Below are 17499 nucleotides of genomic sequence, written 5' to 3' on the forward strand. Positions count from 1 at the left end.
TTGACTACTCCACATCTACCTCCACTTCTGTAAACTTACAGAACAGCAGCAATACCAAAAACAACCTGCTCCCACCTAATGTAATGCAATTATCCTTCCTCATAAAAAGAATTGCAAAATATCTCAGAAAAAGGGTAAACCTGAATTCTTAAGAATCTCAGCATCCATCTCTGGGTGCCATTCACTCCTCTTCTTGTTCAGTCACAACCCTGCCTTTTTTTTTTAAGGTTTATTTATTTATTTCTCTCTCCTTCTCCCCCTCCCCCCTGTTGTCTGCTCTCTGTGTTCATTCGCTGTGTGTTCTTCTGTGGACGTTGAATTCTTGTATCTGTGTCTCTTGTAGTTGTGTCATCTTGCTGCGTCAGCTCTCCATACGTGTGGCGCCACTCCTGGGCAGCCCGTGCTTTTTTTGCTCGGGGTGGCTCTCCTTGCAGGGCGCACTCCTTGTGCATGGAGCTCCCCTACATGGGGGACACCCCGGAGTGGCACGGCACTCCTTGCACGCATCAGCGCATGGGCCAGCTGCACACGGGTCAGGAGGCCCTGGGTTTGAACCCTGGACCTCCCATGTGGTAGGCAGATGCTCTATCAGCTGAGCCAAATCTGCTTCCCAATCCTGCCTTGATAGCTATAAACAGTGGGCTAAATTATAAAGCTAATTACCACCAACACCCCTTTATAAATACAAGGAGAAAGGGAGAGGGGAAAATGAAGGAAATCAGCTTGTGTCTGTAAACTTGCACAAGACAAGGACTGGAGTACACGTGTTTATTAAGGAGGTGGTTCCAGGAAGAAGGAATAAAAGAATGGATTGAATGAGACAGGAAAGAGGAAAAGACAATCTGTTAGTCAAGGTTCTCCAGAGAAACAGACCTGACAGGAGATGATAGGGAGAGAGAGAGAGATCACAGGATCATGAGGATTGGCAGACCAGGAAACTCCCGTGAAGGTGACATTGAAGTCCCCAGGAGAGGTGGGTGGCCAAAATACAGATAGAAACTCTTTCTAATGACAGCTGAAATCCTCAGTTCTCTCTTAAAACCTCCAAGTGATTGGATACAGAGACCCTTCTCATTGCTGAAGGCAAGCAATCTCCTTTGTTGATGGTGGTCGACCAGTCAACTGACCAGTCATTTAAATCTACCTCACAGTAATAATCAGACAAGTGCTTGCTTGACCAAAAGACTGGACACCAGAACCTAGCCAGATTGACACAGGAAACTAACCATACCAGACAAAGTGTTCATTATTGACCTAGTTACCACTGTGGACAACTGGAGCTGAATCCCACTGGGGACCCTCTGAGGAGCAGATAGAATGCAACTCGGAATTGTCCCTCTAAAGGACAGAGGGACTTTTACTACCAACTCAATACCCTTTGGTGGAGGATTGTCCCCAGGGAATTAACTCCTCTCCATTTCTGTGCTGTCCATGGGTGAGCTAATCCCACAACTTCAGAGAAAGCCCTGAGGCAGCAAAACCAGCACCTGAGGTGGGACAGGGCAGCACACCCCACAATCACCCATCAGGGAAACTATGCACAATAGCTGCAGCTGAACTCAGAGGTGGGCCAAGGGTTATGACACAGACATTAAAGGTGTCTACTACAATACAGAACGTGGAAAAGAAAGAGTGTGAGGTGCTACTACAGGTCTCATTTCTGTTACAGGTCATGAGGCCATAGCTGATATTTGTAATTTCCTTCTTCATTATTCATTCCACATTCTCTTTGCCCTCAGACAGCGCCTCAGCTGATTGGCTTTTACCTGGTAGGATGATCCAAACTCATAGCTCTGGAGTCAGATTACATCTGCCACTTATTAGCTCTGTGACCTTGGTCATGTTACTTAATTGCTCTGTGCCTCAGTTTCTTCATCTATAAAACAGAGATAATAAAAGTACCTACAGGGAAACGGACTTTGGCCCAGTGGTTAGGGCGTCCGTCTACCATATGGGAGGTCCGCGGTTCAAACCCCGGGCCTCCTTGACCCATGTGGAGCTGGCCCATGCGCAGTGCTGATGCGCGCAAGGAGTGCCGTGCCACGCAAGGGTGTCCCCCGCGTAGGGGAGCCCCACGCACAAGGAGTGCGCCCGTGAGGAGAGCCGCCCAGCGTGAAAAGAAAGAGCAGCCTGCCCAGGAATGGCGCCGCCCACACTTCCCGTGCCGCTGACGACAACAGAAGCGGACTAAGAAACAAGACGCAGCAAATAGACACCAAGAACAGACAACCAGGGGAGGGGGGGGAATTAAATAAATAAATAAATCTTTAAAAAAAAAAAAGAAAAAAAAAGTACCTACACATATAAGGTTATTGTAAAAATTAAATGAGCTGATAAATGTAAAATGCCTAGAAGAGTATATGACACATAATAAATGTCACATAAACCCTAGCTCTTTATTTTCTGAGAAGCCCTGCCTGTATGGAGTGGTTTAGTCTTCCATTACCTTTACCACTGGCTTTCACATACTAAGAGGATCCCCTAGATTCCAAAAATCTCTTCCCGGTAAGGGGTCCTGAATAGCCAGAAACATCATAAAAGGAAAAGCAAACCCTCATCTGCAGACTTTAAATCATACTACCAAGCTATAGTGGTAAAAACAGCATGGTACTAGCATAAAGACAGACACATAGACCAATGGAATCAACTTGATGGCTCAGAAACAGACCCTAACATGTATTGTCAAGTGATTTTTGACTAGCCTGTCAAACCCACACAACTAGGGTAGAACAGTCCATTCAGCAAAATGGTGCTGAAAGAACTGGATATCTATAGCCAAAAGAAGGAAAGAGAACCCCTATCTCACACCTTATCCAAAAATGAATTCAAAATGGATCAAAAACCTAAAAATAAAAGCAAGAGCCATAAAACTTTTAGAAGAAATTGTAGGAAAATATCTTCAAGACCTGGTGGTAAGTGATAGATTTTTAATGGAGATAAGAGAAGGACCGAAATGGACTACTGATGTTTAATATATGTAGAAGTTTTAATTAGCTTTACTGTGAAAGTGTGGAAATATATAGAATGGATGGTAAAAATAGTAATAACTAATTTATAAATAAGAATTTGGCTGAAAATGGTAGTCTAGTCTAATGTAAATGCCAATTGACAGAATGCTAGCAAATAATCTAGGAACTGAATAGCAAGAGGTGGATGAGAACTGTGGTTGATGGTACAGATTCAAGTGGGCTTTGTGAGCTAGAGCAGGGTGTTGGGAATGCATGGGAAAAATACAACTGGAATTACCTATGGAGTGTGGTTAGCAGTAATAATATAATATTCTTGCATCTATGCCAAAGATGTACTGTGTTGCTAATAGGGCAGTATGGGAAATGTGAGCCAAATGTATACTATGGACCTGGTAACAATCAGATATTATCTTATCATAACAAATGTTCCACCACAGTGTGGTGTGTTGATAGAGGGGTGTTGCTTGGGAATTCTGCATGTATGCATGATTGTTTTATAAGTTTTCAACTTCTGTCATAAAAAATATATTTAAAAAATAATAATAAGGTGTGTTGGGGGAAAAATACACCAAATGTAAGATAAGGACTATAATTAGTAGTAGGATTTTGACAATATTCTTCCCTAATTTGTAACAAAGATCTCACAACAATGCAAGGTGTTGGTGGAGGGTTAATGTAGGGGACCCCTCTATGATGTTATGCATATTTGCTTTGTAATTTTACAACTTTTACTATACACTTATTTATGTATGTTCATATATAAATGACATAAAGATAATAACAATAGGGGGGGTTGGGGAAAAATACTTTGGTTAGTAGTAATGCTTTGACAATACTGTTTAATCATTAGTTAAAAAGGTTTAACAACAATGCAAGGTGTTGGTGGTGGGGTGAGTTATGAGAGTCCTGTATGGTGTTAAATATGCTTGTTTTGTAAGTTCACAACTATTACTATACACTTATTATTTATGTATGTTTGTGTGTGGTTGATATATTTCAATAAATTAATTTTTAAAATGTTCAGCAAAACAAAAACAAAAAAACTCTTCCTTACCCCCTTGTATATCAGCAACCCCAGCTCTCCTTGATTATCAGGATCAATCTCCCCATTGGTATAGTGACCCCTTGTTTGCCAGTGTGAGCAACTGGACGCTGCATCACTGTTGTGGGGGAAAAAAACAAAGTTTCTTAGCAGAAAATAAAAGATAGACCTCTGCCTCACCCCTGACTTTGAAATCTTACTTGATCACACACGCCTTACAAGAACCCAAGGTATTGCCAGTATTTTAAAAATGTACTCAGAGATGATTCCTGAAATATTTACAGGTACAATATGATTTCTTAGATTTGTTTTAAAAGACTACAGCTCCCCACCCCCACTCCATCTGCCAAAAGTGGAGAGGATTCGATAAAACAAGATTGGCAAAATGTTGGTAATTGTTAAATCTGATGGATATGTACACATAGGCCCATCATCCTATTATTTCTAGTTTTGTAAATGTGTGAAAATGTCTGTATTAAAAAATTTCTTAAAACCTCAGAGCTGCATAGTCTAGGAAATCTAGTTTTTAACTTTCGGCTTTGCAAACCAGGAAGGCACACTGGAAGGAAATTGGATGGAGATCAAATACTAATCCATCAGGTTCATCACACAAAAGAGATGATGTATAAATTAGAAAGGGCCTGTCTCATAATAGATCCCATCACTCTAGTAACTGGAGTACTTATATCTGTGAAATACAGTGTCTCTCTCCCTTGTATTGTGCTGAAAGTTATTTATCAGCTTTAGGATTAAATCTAAATTGCAAGTTTTCATTAACAATAAATCTCTTAGAGTAGAAACTCCTGCCAGTGGTATCTACTGCAAGATTCAATTAATTAAAGCATTGATTCTTTTTGGTTTTACTCTCAAAGCCAACATACTTCGGGAATGCTTGACTGTAGCCCTTCTTACACTAATCTCATTCTCTTGAAGCATATAAGGAGCTTCTATTGAAAATGTCAAAGGAAAAAAAATTAGGGGAATAATGCGAAATGAATAAGGAAGCCAGCCTTATTATCTGGAGTCATTCCACGTAAACTCTGCATTGCAGATTAGTGCACTATGTTTCCAAACCTGAAGTGCTTTTGAAAATTTTCCAGGCAGAAATCAGAAGAGAAGAGGTTTGGACGTTTAGGATGTAATGGAACATCCCTTAAAAGTGCTGCCGTTAAAAAGTAAGTTGGTAAGCACTTGAGAAATTTGAGCTTAAAGCACTGGTTGCATATAAGGAAGATATTTTAAGCTCAAGAACGAACTAATAGTCTTATTGAACTGCTGACAGTTTTGAAAAGTATTGAAAAACTATACTAGCACAAAGAATTGAAAAGGCAAATACAGTGCCATCCTGTATCAATTGCATAAGCATTGTCCCCTAATGTTTCTTACAGTTATGATCACTGGCTCAACCCACTGTCAGCAAAAATTAAATGGCAGAGTCAGAGTGATATTATTACTGAGATGCTGCCTACTTTTACAAAACACCCTTCAAGTCATTTACCAATGGACTACAATGTGTTGCTATAATTAAAATCGCATAAATAAATTCAGGATAAATAATTTAAACACGTGTCAAAATAAATCAGCTTTTTCATGCTTTGATTTACTTTTCTCATTCAATCTGATAAAGTAAAAGATATCTCTCAACCCAGAAATAAATGAAGCTGCAAGGCAACAAAGGCATTTATTTGGGGTCTTAGAATTGCGATTCGGGGAGCACAGGTTCAGGCAGCAACCCAAATCTTGTCCGGTCTTGGCAATTTCAGCCATGGTAGAGTGAAGAATTCCATGAATTTGGCTAAATGAGTTGGTTCGTTTGTTTTTCCTTCTATTGGGTTGCATCATCGTCTTTTTGGGTGCATCACTCGCCACGCTGGGGCCTGCCCCTCTCCTCGCTAGTTGGGGGCCTGTGCCTCTCTCCTCCATGCAGGTCTGGGACACCCTATTTCTTTTTTACCAGGAGGTCCTGGAGCTCAAACCCGGGTGCTCTATATGGTAAATGGGAGCTCAATAGCTTGAACCACAGCTACTACCCTAAATGAGTTTTAATTACACCGTTTGTTCTTTCTATTAAGCCTGAAGATTGAGGGTGATAGGCAAAATGAAAATGTTGCAAAAAATGTTGCATGTTCTTTTCACAATTTGTCCTGTAAACTGGGTTCCTCAGTCACTGTGAAGTTCCAAGGGAATTCCCCAGTTCAGAATTATTTTTTCTAATAATTCTGTACTAGTCAGCCAAAGGGGTGCTGATGCAAAGTACCAGAAATCTGTTGGGGTTTTATGAAGGGTATTTATTTTCAGTAGAAGTTTATAGTCACAGGCCCTAAAAGGTCCAACTCTAGGTACCATAAGAAGTTCTGGAGCCAGCTAGTAAGATAGGGAATCAATAGGTGTATCTGGAACCTTGCAAGAAGTCCACATGGACATCAATAACCCCAAAACGGCTGCTGGAAGACTCGCAAGAAATCCAACTCAGAACAAGATTTCCTCCAGAAGCCAGGAGAAGCCCCATATATTTTCCAGGGGCCTTATTATTGGGCCCTCCTGTGGGATTGATGGGTAGGGCAAGCAATCAGCAAACAGCTGGGACTCCTCCCCTGCCATTAGCAAAGGGGTGGAATAATTTATGGTTTAAAAAGCACATACAAAAGCTAACACTCTCCCTCTTGCCTTTTTTTTTTTTTTTAAAGATTTATTTATTTATTTATTTAATTTCCCCCCCTCCCCTGGTTGTCTGTTCTTGGTGTCTATTTGCTGCGTCTTGTTTCTTTGTCCGCTTCTGTTGTCGTCAGCGGCTCGGGAAGTGTGGGCGGCGCCATTCCTGGGCAGGCTGCTCTTTCTTTTCACGCTGGGCGGCTCTCCTCACGGGCGCACTCCTTGCACGTGGGGCTCCCCCACGCGGGGGACACCCTTGGGTGGCACGGCACTCCTTGCGCGCATCAGCACTGCGCATGGCCAGCTCCACACGGGTCAAGGAGGCCCGGGGTTTGAACCGCGGACCTCCCATATGGTAGACGGACGCCCTAACCGCTGGGCCAAAGTCCGTTTCCCTCCCTCTTGCCTTTTGACCCATTCTTTCCTTCTGCGCTTTGCTCTCACCATGTCACCCTGCATGGATCAACACGCAAGTAAAACTTGGGCATTTATAATCTATAATGGGAAACTGTAGTCTGTAAATCAGCCTGCTTTATCACTTTTCAGCCCCTTCCTCTCTACCTGGGGCCCCATGATATGTTGTTTTCTCCCATTTCTCTTCCCTCCCTACCTTAATAAATTACTGGCCTAACTAATCCCATGTGCTCTTGAAATTCATTTCTATAGCATAGTCAAGAACCTAGACAAAATCCAATTACAGTACTTTCTCACCCAAAGTCATTTGCCACATGTTGGAGCAAGATGGCTGCTGACATCTGCAAGGGTTCGAACTACATCTTCCTCTTTTGACTGCATGGCCCCAGCTTTTTCCAGTATCAGCTGTAGGCTGGGATAAGTCTTGTCTCTCTCCTAGGCTCGTTTCTCTCCAGGCTCAGCTGCTTTGTTCTCTCCACAAGGCCATCTGTAAACTATCAGGCTCTCTCCCTTCCCAGGGCCTCTGCTATGTCTATGGAGCTGTCTCTATTCCTCTGTGTTCTCCTTCTCCATGAATTTACATTGTGGGGCTTCAGCACCAAAATTCTCTCTTCTCTGCCCTATCATGGTCCAATCAAAGCCCTAATCATAAGTTAATCAAGTACAAGAAAAACCTCTGAACTCAATCCATGCAAAGGGGAACACGCCCAGAGGAACAGACCAGTTTACAAACATAATCCAATACTATTTTTGGAATTCATAAACATTGCCAAACTGCTACAAATATCTCTGTAACAGTAGCAGTAGTAACTTGTCTACAGGGAAAGGTTTCAACCAACTGGGAGTACATGCAAATCATTATTAAAACATATTTATAGCTTTGGGATAACTAAAGTCCAATTACGAAATTTCAAAAAGTCTGGTTGGTAAGGGAAAATGTCCTTGAGAGCTACGGAAAGGTTTTTCTGGATTATGCGTGGGACAACTTAAACAATTGTGATGTATTATCATAGCTATTTTAGGGGACTGGTTCCAGAAATATTGTTTATCTCAGCTTACCATCTTATCTGTATTCTAGTGAGTGATATTATGAATTTCCAAAACTGTCTCCCGGTGACAGGAAGGACTGGTCTACTATCAGTGTTGGTGGCAAGCTCTGGGTTCTGGGCCTCTAGGTTCTTGGCTTATATCACATAAATGAATGTAAGGACGTGCCACAGGGTAGGCAAGTAAAGAGTTTATTAGGAAGCAAGGAAAGAGCTCACAGTCCTTGACGTGGCCTGTAGGCGTTGCGTGGGGCCCGGGTTAGGCCTCTAAGGGGTCCCCACCTCCTTCATAGTGCTGGGGGGCCCAGCTGTTTGCTGTTCTCATTGGCTGCCTTACCATCCCCCCCTCTTTAGCGCTCAGGGGCCAACTGAGGCCTGTTTGGGGTTATCCAGGGCTTCTCGTTGACACTGGAAAGAGTTCCAAATGGGACCTCGTGGCCCAGGTCTCGCGGGATCTTTCGGGCAGGCTTCCCCTCAGGAGGTCTCTGGGCAGGGTCTTGTGGCCACCGTTGCCTGCCAGGCCTCAGCCACCTTCCCAGTTTCCTGTACTAATCTGCCTCGTTGGGGCTACAGCATGATTTAATTGTAGGCTTATAAAAGCAGCTGACACTTTTTCATTGTTTGTTTCATGAGGGAGGACATTTGACTGAACCTCAGGAAATAATGTTTTTATGTTTCCAATAGTTATTCGGTTCAAAAGTCAGTATAGAAACAGAAATGACTTAGAATTTATCGCTGCACTTTTTGCCACTGATTTTGCCACGTGGTTGCCAGTGTCTTCCTCTGTATTTGCTTGGAGAATGGCCAGGAATATTAATTAAGGCCAAATCCTTTGGTAACAGTACAGCATCTAGCAATTCCATAACATAAGAGCTGTTTGTTTGTTTAATTTTCTGCGATTGGAGGTTAAAAACCTCTTTGTTTCTGTAACATCCCCAAGTCATGAACAACCTCAAAGGCATACAAACTACCAATGTATATATTTGTTGTTTTCCTTCCTGCAAGTATACAGGTTCCTGTAAAGGCAAAAAGTTCAGCTTGCTGGGATGATGTGGCAAGGAATGTGTTTTCTATTATTACCTGTTAGAGGTATTAGCATGTTCAAAACACAAATTCCTGAGATTTTTCTTTAACCATCTGCATAGTTGATACCATCCGCATTATCAGTTGGAGCTTCTTGTATTCAAGGGGTTAACACCTGGTCAGTTACAGCTGTGCAGTCCTGAGGAGTTTCCTCAGAAATAGCAGGAAGTAAAGTAGCTGGATTAAGGTTATGACAAGGAACAAAGGAGACATTGGAAGGGGAAAGTAAGAGAATTTCATAAGAAGTTATTCTGTTGGTAGAAAGGGCTTCAGCAGAATGAGGGACGTGTATTAGTCAGCCAAAGGGGTGCTGATGCAAAATACCAGAAATTAGTTGGTTTTTATAAAGGTTATTTATTTGGGGTAGGAGCTTACAGGTACCAGGCCATAATGCATAAGTTACTTCCCTCACCAAAGTCTATTTTACATGTTGGAGCAAGATGGTTGCCGATGTCTGCGAGGGTTCAGGCTTCCTGGGTTCCTCTGAGCTCAGCTCCTCTGTTTTCTCCACAAGGTCAGCTGTAGACTATCAGGCAAACGGCTCTGTCTCTCTCCCTGGGGCTCCAGTTTCAGCATCAAACTCCAACATCAAAACTCCAACATTAAAAAGCTCCCAATTCTGTTCTTCACCATGCCTTTTATCTGTGAGTCCCCACCCCTTGGTGGGTGGGTACTCAAGGCCCTAATCATAACTCAATCGTGCCCAGGTACAGATCAGTTTACAAGCATAATCTAATATCTATTTTTGGAATTCATAACCATATCAAACTGCTACAGGACATAACTAGTTCAGGAAGATCCCATAATTAATTCTTCAGTTGATTCTAAAAACTGGGGGTAGAGGATGTCCCTTGACTATGGAATCAAATTTCTGGCTATAATATCCTAGAGCTCTATATTGGTCTGTATGCTTTTGTGCGTGGAAACCTAGGGCAGTCCCTTCTCATTTATGGACAAGGAGGGGGAAAGGGTCATTTCTAATTAGGCTGTCCCAGAGGCAGTGTCCTAGCAAACTATTCTTTGATTTTGACCGGTTTCATCGCATATGGGGCTCAATTTACTTAGTTTTAAACAAAGCATTTAACTGTTGAGCCATCAAAGAACAAACAGGAATCCAATCTCTACAACATCCTGCAAGACCTAAAATCATTTTAATTGAGAGTTAGTCTTGGAAGGAGGGAAAGTTAGAATGTTGTGGATTTGGTCGAGGTCTTGGAGAAGGCCCTGGGGGCAGGGATAGGTGGGGCAGACAGAATTTGGTCCTTATGAGTAGGTGAAGGACCAGAGATGAGTTGGAATAGTATTTAACAGAGCACGGTGTTTATATTTTATTTACTTGACTGAAAGGGCAAGAATATGTACGGGACTTAATTCCTTCTGCTGGTCTGTTGCATCAGATTGTTAGAGTTCCAAATTAATTTCCTCCTTTTGGGAGAAAGATATGTGTACTTGGAATAATCCAAGGAAATCTCTTCAGAGAAGGTGAATGGGGGCAGAGGGGACAGTAAGAATTGATAAGTATCTGGTAAAGGTCCTAAATAAAAGGGAATTGGGGATGATTAAAGATGGTCATGTATTTGTTGGAGCCATTTGAAATGTTTCTGTACTCTGGGAAGAAGGGCTAATGGGGGCAGTGGGGTTAAAGACAGAGAAGGTGGCCCCAGTACCTACTAGAGCCTGTAGTTTCCAATTATCAGACATATTTTGCTAAAGATGTCAAGAGGACAATTAGAAGAACCTCTGCTGGAATAATCTAAGAACCGAATAACATAGTGAACCCAGAGGTGGACAGGAATTGTGGTTAAAATACAAATGCAAGAGTGTCCTTCTATGAACTAGGACAAGTGTACATCACTATTGCAAAGTGGTAAGAATGTAGAGAAACATGGAAAAAAATTAATATAATGTATGGGACTGTAGTTAACAGCAATACCGTAATATTCTTGCATCAATGCCAGAGATTTACTGTGTTCACAACTTCTCTATTAAAAATATATTAAGAAAGAGGGAGAGAGAGAAAGGGAGGGAGGGAGGCATGAAGGAAGGCAGGCCTCTGCCATTTCCTGGGACAGCACTAGAGGCCACATTGAAAGGCACCTTTCAGAAGGGCAAAAAGAGCAGCGCAGGTGTGTGATCTAATTATCTGTAAGACTTATTAAAGCATTAGGTTCATTGTGGGTCAATTTAGTTGTTTATGTTTTAAATAGGGCTTAGATCTTCTGAAAGGCTGTGAATAACAGTAGGTCAAATAGAGTAGAGGATTCTGGGAAGTTGGTAGACTAGAAAGACACAGGACTCTCTTCTCTCCCCCCAAAAAAAACAGCTAGAGGAAAGGCAGAAATAGCCTGGAAAAAAATCTTCTAGGATTTATGACACCAGGGGAAGTTGACACCATCCAGAAGGGAGAGGGACAAAGGAAAAGAATCACAATGGCAAAATTGTGAATTAAAAACCCGCAGCTGCAACTATAGACATCCTTCCCCACCCTATAGAGGAGGTTAAATTCTCAGGCCTCAGGCTCAGTGGCTACAGACAAAGCAGGTGCAGGGATCCACCTCCCCAGGAAAGGGGAGAGAGAGGGACAGGCCTAAGGCTGACTCAGCTTTTGACTCACAAATGTGCTCTGCGGTGTCCCAGGAGCCCGTCCAGGCCCGGTGGTCTTGCACCATTGTTTCCCTTGGAGCCTGCAAGGGGCTAAAGATACACGACCCTCTCAACATCCTCCTCTACCAACAGGGACTGATTGTTGAGGATGTAGAGGGGAGTGGAAATATTTCCTACCTGGGAAAGGGAGGGGGCCACCAGCAAGGGTTGGAGAACTGCCACTGAGAAAGTTTGAATTATGAGGTTCTTAGCCTCCAGGCAGGAAGCTCTGTCACATGGATCAGGTCTGTGTTAAATAAAGCCCACTCTGACTAGGCATTGAATAGAGGGCTGCCAGAGAGTGCCATCTGCTGGCAGACCAAGGAAGTGGAGAAATTAAAAATAAATGAGAGGCTTTTTCCAGACTTTATAGTATTCCTCCCCAAGGCCCTAGGAAGTGGGTCTACAAACCATTACTGGGTTCAGAGCCTAGCAACTGACAAGGACAATCTTAAGACCCAGGTTGAACCAAGAATCAAAGAAGAGCAGTGTAGCAGTTTGATATGGTTATGAATCCCAAAAATAGATATTGGATTATGCTTGTAGTCTGATCTGTACCTGGGCATGATTGAGTTATGATTACAGTGCTGAGTTCCTACCCCTTGGTGGGTGGGGACTCACAGATAAAAGGCATGGCAAAGAACAGAGTTGATCAGCTCCTACACTCTGATTTAGTGGACTTACCCCACTTAGCTAACATGGAGTTGAAGAATGTCAACCACCACACCATGGAGCCTAGAGTGCCTACAACTGAAAGCAGGAGGATTGCATCCAGTATCCATGTGGAATCTAAACCCCCTCTTGACATAGATGTGGAATGGACACAACCAATCCAAGGTCCACAGGAAGGAGGAATACAGTAAGGATTAGAGTGGACTTATTGATATCCTATTCATGAACTATTGTGGTTAATAATAGAGAAAATGTGGCATTGGTGTGGGAAAAGTGGCCATGGTGGCTGCTGGGTACGGGGAATAGGAGGAAGAGATGAGATGTGGAGGCATTTTCAGGACTTGGAGTTGTACTGGGTGGTGCTCCAAGGACAATTGCCAAACATTGTATGTCCTCCCATGGCCCACTGGATGGAACGTGGGAGAGTATGGGCTATGGTGTAGACCACAGGCCATAGGGTGCAGTGATGCCCAGAGATGTACTCACCAGATGCAATGGATGTGTCATGATGATAGGGGAGAGTGTTACTGTGTGGGGAGTGGTGGGGTGGGGGCGGTGGGGGTGAATGGGGACCTCATATTTTTTGAATGTAATATATTTTTAAAGATTTATTTATTTATTTAATTCCCCCCGCCTCCTCCAGTTGTCTGTTCTCTGTGTCTATTTGCTGCGTCTTGTTTCTTTGTCCGCTTCTGTTGTCGTCAGTGGCACAGAAAGTGTGGGCGGCGCCATTCCTGGGCAGGCTGCACCTTCTTTCGCGCTGGGTAGCTCTCTTTACGGGTGCACTCCTTGCGCATGGGGCTCCCCTACGCAGGGGACACCCCTGCGTGGCACGGCACTCCTTGTGCGCATCAGCACTGCACATGGGCCAGCTCTGCACGGGTCAAGGAGGACTGGGGTTTGAACTGCAGACTTCCCATGTGGTAGACGGACGCCCTAACCACTGGGCCAAGTCCATTTCCCTGAATGTAATATTTTTAAAAAAATGAATAAATTGAGTAGAATTTGGGAAAAAAAATAAAGTGCTTAATGGCTAATTCCAAGAAGTCATTATTAAACAAAAACTGAATTGGTAATAACAAAGAGTAATTTTATAACAGGAAAACTTGTTGGCAGCCAGCCTCCCCTGCCAACTTGTTTCTAAAGACTGTTTCTAGTATTGCATGTTACTAGGTATATAAAATAATGTTATTTTTGCATATAACCCAACTATAACATTATTTTTAAAAGTTTGTTTAGTGTTGATGGGAATTGTATGTTGTAAGAAGCTTGTTTGGAGACAGTTTCCAAAATCATTTTGGTAGCTGATGTATGTAGGATATATGGAATGTGTTTTTATTATTAAAGAAACAGAAAATAATTTTGCCCTAAAAAAAAAAAAAAAAAAAAGAACAGAGTTCAGGATTTCTGTTTTTGAAGTTTTTATGTTGGAGTATGATGCTGAAGACTTAAGATGGAGCCCCAGGAAGCAAGCTCACAGAGGCAAGAGAAGCCAGCCCCAGGAAGGAAGGAACCTTGAACCCAGAGAAAAGCAAACCCCAGGAATGTAGGAACCCAGGAAGCCTGAACCCTTACAGATGTCAGGAGCCATCTTGCTCCCCTAGACTTTGGTGAGGGAAGTAACTTATGCTTTATGGCCTAGTATATGTAAGCTCCTACCCCAAATAAATATCCTTTGTAAAATCCAACCAATTTCTGGTATTTTGCATCAGCACCCCTTTGGCTGACTAATACAAGCAGTAACACACAGCCTCTCATCACTAAATCCCTATGAAAGAGAGAGAAAATTGAGCATCTGAGTAAACTCACCATCCTAAGCAGATGCTTAGACATCAGCAAAAAATTATGTGCCATACTAAAAAAATGGAAGAAATGGCCCAAGAAAAGTAATCTATCAAAGCCCCAGAAGAGACACAGGATTTAAGACAACTAATCAATAAGAGTCACACAAATTTCAAAAATCAAATTAAGGAGTTGAAAACAATATGACTAAAGAGATAAACAACATCAAGATGACATTGAATTTAATTGAGAAATGTATGTTTTTATTAAACTGTGTTTTGTTTTTAGTTTGTAATTGTGCATATTTTCAATTATTTAATGTACAAAATAAAGTTTTAAAAAAATAAGACATTAAGTGAGCATGAAGAGGAATTTAAAAACCTGAATAGGAAAGTGGACTTGGCCCAGTGGTTAGGGTGTCCGTCTACCACATGGGAGGTCCGCAGTTCAAACCCCGGGTCTCCTTGACCTGTATGGAGCTGGCCCATGCGCAGTGCTGATGCGTGCAAGGAGTGCCCTGCCACGGAGGGGTGTCCCCTGCGTAGGGGAGCCCCACGCACAAGGAGTGTGTCCCGTAAGGAGAGCCGCCCAGTGCGAAAGCAGGTGCAGCCTGCCCAGGAATGGCACCGCCCACACTTCCCGTGCCACTGACGACAACAGAAGTGGACAAAGAAACAAGACACAGCAAAGAGACACAGAGAACAGACAACCGGGGGAGGGGGGGATTAAATAAATAAATAAATCTTTAAAAAATAAAAAATAAAAACCTGAATAGAAAAGTAATAGAACTCATGGGAATGAAAGACATGATAGATGAGATCAAAACACATTAGAGAAAAAAGTAAAAATCAAAAGAAAAGAAAAAAACTAAAAACAATGAAAAAGAAAAATAAAAAAGAAGAAAAAACACATTAGAGGTATACAAGAGCAAACTCGAAATGACAGCAGAAAGAATAAGTGATAACAAAGACAGTACAGCGGAAATTGAAGAGAGAAAAGAATGGAAAAAATTGAGCAAGGGCTCAAAGAGTTGAATGATAATATAAAATGCAACGACAGGGCAGCTGACTTGGCCCAGTGGTTAGGGCGTCCGTCTACCACATGGGAGGTCTGCAGTTCAAACCCCGGGCCTCCCTGACCCGTGTGGAGCTGGCCCATGAGCAGTGCTGATGTGCACAAAGAGTGCCCTGCCACGCAGGGGTGTCCCCTGCATAGGAGAGCCCCTCACACAGGGAGTGTGCCCCATAAGGAGAGCCACCCAGCGCGAAAGAAAGTGCAGCCTGCCCAGGAATGGTGTCACACACACGGAGAGCTGACACAAGAGGACACAACAAAAAGAAACACAGATTCCCATGCTGACAACAACAGAAGCAGACAAAGATGATGCAGCAAATAGACACAGAGAACAGACAACTGGGGTGCGAGGGAAAGGGGAGAGAAATAAATAAATAAATAAAATCTTAAAAAATAAAATAAAATGCAACAACATACATATCATGAAGTTCCAGAAGGAAAAAAGAAGGGACAAGGGACAGAAAGAGTATAAGAGAAAACAATAGCTGAAAATTTGCCACTCTTAATAAAAAAATAAACTTACATGTTCAAGAAGCTCAGTGTACCCCAATCAGAATAAATCTGAATAGACCTACTCCAAGACACATACTCCTCAAACAACAAACATAAAGAGAAAATTCTGAGAGCCACAAGGGAGAAGCAACTCATCACATACAAGGAACACCCAGGAAGACTTAGTGCAGATTTCTCATCAGAAACCATGGAGGCAAGAAGACAGTAGTATGGTGCAATTAGGATACTGAAAGAGAAAAACTGCAAGCCAAGTATTCTTTTTTTTAAAGATTTATTTATTACTTATTTCTCCTCCCCCCCCCATAAAATTGACAACCCCTAGCTAGACTAATGAAGAAAAAAAAAAAAGAGTCAGGATGCAAATAAATACAATCAGAAAGAAAAGGGGAAAGTTGCAACTGACCACACAAATAAAAAAGGATCATAAGAGGATATTATGATAAACTGTATGCTGACAGGCTAGACAACCTAGATGAAATGGACAAATTCCTAGAAATGCACAAACGACCTGCATTGACACTGCAAGAAATACAAGAACTTAAAAAACTAATCACATTTAAAGAGATTGAATCTGTCATCAAAAATCTCCCAACTTGGGAAGTGGACTTGGCCCAGTGGTTAGGGCCTCCGTCTACCACATGGGAGGTCTGCGGTTCAAACCCTGGGCCCCCTTGACCCATATGCAGCTGGCCCACGCGCAGTGCTGATGCGCGCAAGGAGTGCCGTGCCACAAAGGGGTGTCCCTGCGTAGGGGAGCCCCACACATAAGGAGTGCGCCCCATAAGGAGAGCCGCCCAGTGCAAAAGAAAGTTCAGCCTGCCCAAGAATGGCAACGCACACACAGAGAGCTGACACAACAAGATGATGCAACAAAAAGAAACACAGATTCCTGTGCCGCTGACAACAACAGAAGTGGACGAAGAAGAACACTCAGTGAATAGACACAGAGAACAGACAACGGGGGCGGGGGGTAAGGGGAGAGAAATAAATAAACAAATCCTAAAAAAAAAAAAATCTCTCAACCAAGAAAAGTACAGGATCAGATGGCATCACACATGAATCCTACCAAGCATTTCAAAAATTAACACCAATTGTGTTTAAACTCTTGGAAAAAATTGAAGAGAAGGGAAAATTACCTAACACATTTTATGAAGCCAACATCACCCTAATACCAAAGCCAGATAAAGACTCTACAAAAAAGAAAATTACAGACCAATCTCACTAATGAACATAGATGCAAAGATTCGCAACAAAATACTTTCAAACTGAATCCAACAACATATCAAAAGACCTATACATCAAGACCAAGTGGGATTTATTCCTAGTATGCAAGGCTGGTTCAACATAAGAAAATCAATCAATGTAATACATCGTATTAACAAATTGAAGGGGGAAAAAACACATGATCATCTTGACTGATACCAAAAAAAAGCATTCAACAAAATCCAGCATTCTTTCTTGATAAAGACACTTCAAAAGATAGGACTAGAAGGAAAATTCCTCAATATGATAAAGGGCATATATGAAAAACCCACAGCCAACATCATACTCAGTGGGGAAAAGTTGAAAGTTTTCCCTCTAATTGGGACTGAGACAAGGATACCCACTG

The sequence above is a fragment of the Dasypus novemcinctus genome, chromosome 27 (assembly GCF_030445035.2).
Source record: "Dasypus novemcinctus isolate mDasNov1 chromosome 27, mDasNov1.1.hap2, whole genome shotgun sequence".
Taxonomy (NCBI): domain Eukaryota; kingdom Metazoa; phylum Chordata; class Mammalia; order Cingulata; family Dasypodidae; genus Dasypus; species Dasypus novemcinctus.